Genomic DNA, 4,131 nt, shown 5'->3' with positions numbered 1-4,131 from the left:
GATTAAATCTGACATGTAGGTCCACCTTGATGGTTTCCTAGAACAGGGGCTATCTTATTCATCTTTCTTTCTCTTTTTTTTTTCAGGCGGGCATCTAAGTACCCATTGTTTTCATTATCTCGAACACTTGTCCATTTATTCTCATCTTTCTCTTTTTTTATGAATAACTTTTGTATAGCCCCATGCTTCTTTTATGCAACAAAACTTTTGAGAGATAGCAACAAGAACTTGGAGCATTTATTTGGTGAAAATTCCTATCAAGTGTATTTTTGGTGTTTTCTCCTAGTGTAGGAGTAAAACCTTTTTGGGTGGATCTCAATAGAATGGCATGTTGTTGCGCCTACCCCTAGTGTAGGAGTAGCGCATATTTGGGTGGTGTCTATGTGATCTTGATTTTAAGAGCATGACAAACCTCTCATAAGGGTCAGCAAAGCTTTGATAAAACTCAATGCAATGCAAGCAACATATAGGATTTGGTAGGAATTCAAGCTTTGTCATACAAGAGCTCATCATGTAGGATTTTTATATTTTTCAAAAGATAAATCTTCAGAACTTTAATGTCACTTGGAACAAGATAAACAGCAGCTCAGGCCTTCTCATATCATATCCATTAATTACCTAGACTCAGATAAAGTATATGCTACCCACGAGTTTCAAGTTTAGAGTAAATTCTTATATCAAAACAGTCGTATCCAAAACTCGGGAGAATTCAAGGCTAAAAATTAGGTACTTGAAAGGAATTATGATAGAGCAACTATTCATCATTTCCATTGCAAGAGATTATCCTCGGAGTCCATTTATTTAGCTTCTTAAAAACAGAAACTAGACACACACTTTATTTTTTTTTCATTTTTAAGATCACACCTTACTATTATATATATATGGCTAATACAAATATAAATTTTTATTTTGCTTTTAGTTTGTTATGCATCTTTTTATTTCATTATTATTTTTAGCAACTATATAGCAAACTTAAAAATAGCAAATGAAAAGAAATACTTAGCTAGATACATGGGGGATGCTCCTCCCCCAAGCTGGATGTTGTCATGGTCTTTCTTAGAGTGAGTCTACCAACATAAGTCTTTCTCATCTGTCCGGAAGTAGGGTTCCTTGTGCAGCGGGTGTAACAGCGCCTCAGAAAAATGTACTTCAGATGGATGGCTTTACACTTGATCATCCTACAAAATACTCCAACAAGAACAGCAAAACTCGTGGCATAGATTAGGATAAGGGGTTAGCAGTCAGCCATTCAGAGATTTGTTGTCCTTGGGGTTTAGACAGATTTCTTAATTGGCAAAGTTCTAGCAGGATGTCTATTTAATATTTTTGGATTTTCTTATTTATATAATGTAGAAAGAAAATATGTATGCATGATATATATATATTATGCCACCACAGTGAATATTCCCGTGGGTGTTTACACACCATAAAATTACTCACGTGAGGCTTAGGTTTTTTATAATGTGATGATATACAATAATAAAAATTTTTATCTTCCTTTTCTAAATGCAATGCTAATGCAGAAAATTAAATATGCTAAAGTGAAAAGAATTCATGCAATGCTAGAAAGTAAATATGGATAACTACCGATGTTACCTCATGTCTAGGGTTCAGATTTTTTAGTCCTTCGGATAGGACTTGGCTAGAGAAAAATCCTTTACTCTTTGGATGCATCATCTGATCTAAGGATGGAGACCCAGATGGCTGCACATCCTGTGATGGTGTCTCTGATGGTGATGTCAACTTTTCTTTCCATACCTGCTTGGTTTGTAGACTTGACTTATGCAGAGTAGGTTCATCTTTCACAGGTTCTTCAGGTTCTGCATCTTCTTCCCAACTTTTCTTTAGGGATTGATTCTTTTGGTTTTGGGATGATCGACATCTCCTCCAAGAGTGGGACTTCTTCGGCTACTCATAAGTGGTATAACTATTGAAATAATAGCGTACCTTCTCTCAAGGGAATTGGAAGTGGACTTGTCTAGATTCGACGTAGATGATCGCGTTGGTAGTGTTGAGGAATGGTCTTCCAAGGATGATGGGTGTATCATCTTCTTCTTCACCCATGTCTAGAACCATGAAATTGGCAGGGGCAAATTGATCATGTATTCTTACCATAACATCTTTTGCTATTTCCTTCAGGAATCTAATTGATTGGTCCGCCATATGCAATTGCATATATTAAGGGAACAAAGGTTTATCAGCAAATAAGTATTCATGCGTTACCTTGGACATGATGTTAACACCCGATCCAATGTCGTAGAAGGTCTTATGGAATATTCTTTGTCCAATGGTACACTCGATCATTGGTACGCCTGGACCATCCTTCTTTGCAAGTTATGGTGAAGCAAGGAGGTGGTCATACTCTGATCTGATTGTGTTATCATGTTGGTTCATTCTTCTCGTGATTGCCTGACTTTGTTCTTCCTCCTCCTATTCTTCTTCTTCTTGGTCATTGTTGTCTCTTTAGGCAGGTACGACATTTGTGGATGTCTAGAAGATTGTAAGATACAATTCTTGAAAGAGAACTTCTCCATTTTATCCTTGATTGTGAAGCAAATTTTGGCACTGTCCGCGTAGATTATGGCTTTTGTGGTGCTTAGGAAAGGTCGGCCCAAAATAATGGGTGCCCTTACATCTCCACCTATTTCCAAAACCACAAAGTCTATGGGAACAAATGATTGTCCCACTTGAACAATGGCATCTTCAAGAACTCCCTTGGGATAGCAGAGTAACTGATCTACAAGCTGCAAATGCATATTTGTGTACAACAAAGTATCTCCATTAATTTGATCATAAATTACCTTAGGCATGATAATGACACTTGCTCCGAAGTCACAGACAACTTCTTGAAAAATGTGAGGTCCAATGGCGATGGGGATGACAGGTCTTCCTGGTTCGCTCTTCTTTTCTAGCAAGGTATAATCTATCCACCTTCTCATTGATGGTTGTATATAGTAATATGCTGCATTGTGAATATCGCCAAGATTTGTAGTTTCTAGATCTTCTGGTTGCCTCGGAATATTACCTTTGTCGGACGGAGAAACAGCAGCAGCCAGCTGAGCTATTTGTGATTCTATCATTTTATTAAAGCTATGTTGATTCTTAATGGCAGGAGCCAAGCTATCCATTCTATTATTTATGTTCTATAGAATTTTATCATTGGTAGCTACCTTTCTATATAATCCCTCCATAAGTTTGGATTGGCCAGTAATTAATTCTCTCAAGGGTGGTTGATTGAAATTATTAAAATTATTACCTTGATAGTTACCTTGGTAATTACCTTGGTAGTTTAGTCTATGTTGCTGATTCCATCATTGATTCTACTGAGGACGAAAGTTGTTGTTGCTGACAAAGTTCACATCCTCATGGTTTTAGGACAGTTGCTCCCTGAATGCCAATGTTTCCACACACTTCACATGTCATGCGAGAATCATGAATGTGCATGACTTTCTTGCTTCTCATTGGCTCTATCTTCAGGCTTCTTCATTAGTAGGCCCATCTTGGCAAATAGCATGTCTACCTCCTTGAGTTGATGCATACCTCCACCTCTCTTGCGGGTTTGAACACATTCTTCATTCTAGCCTTGATTGGAGGCGATCTTCTCCACAAAAGCTATTGTAGTTGGTATGGTGAGTGACAGGAATGCACCTCCAGTAGTAGCATCCATAGTATAACAGGTACTATTGGTCAACCCATGGTACAAAGTCTACATGAGTAGCCAATTCTCCATCCCATGACGAGGACATTCTGTAATGTAATCTTGAAAGCGTTCCCATGCCTCAGGGATAGATTTATCATGTTGTTGCTGAAAGCTTGAGATTCTCCCATGCAGAGCATTGGTCTTGCCTATGGGAAAGAACATTGCTAGGAAGGCAGTAGAGTAGTTATCCCATGTAGTATTTCTATCTTTGTTAGCGTAGAACCATTGCTTCGCCTTCCCCAAGTGAGAGAATGGGAAGAATCAAAGTAATATGTCATCTTGGGTTACTCCTTTGATGGTGAAAGTGTTGTAGATCACCAGAAAGTGTTGGAGATGAGCACTTGCATCTTCATGTGCCTTTTCACAAAACTAGCTTGCTTGCACCATGTTGATGAGGGCTGGCTTGAGCTCGAATCCATTATCTCCGACAT

The 4,131-nt window shown here is 38.2% G+C and overlaps 1 non-coding gene across 1 annotated transcript; it reads left to right on the top strand.

Annotated features, from left to right (window-relative positions):
- The first annotated feature begins 3,728 nt into the window (after positions 1-3,728).
- Positions 3,729-3,837, top strand: LOC136530014 (small nucleolar RNA R71). The gene has a single exon (XR_010777524.1). It is a non-coding gene; the product is annotated as a small nucleolar RNA R71 (small nucleolar RNA).
- The last annotated feature ends 294 nt before the right edge of the window (positions 3,838-4,131 follow it).

The sequence above is a fragment of the Miscanthus floridulus genome, chromosome 19 (genome assembly GCF_019320115.1).
Source record: "Miscanthus floridulus cultivar M001 chromosome 19, ASM1932011v1, whole genome shotgun sequence".
NCBI lineage: Eukaryota > Viridiplantae > Streptophyta > Magnoliopsida > Poales > Poaceae > Miscanthus > Miscanthus floridulus.
The sequence above is the reverse complement of the archived record's forward strand: the minus strand, read 5'-3'. Positions and strand labels throughout refer to the sequence as shown.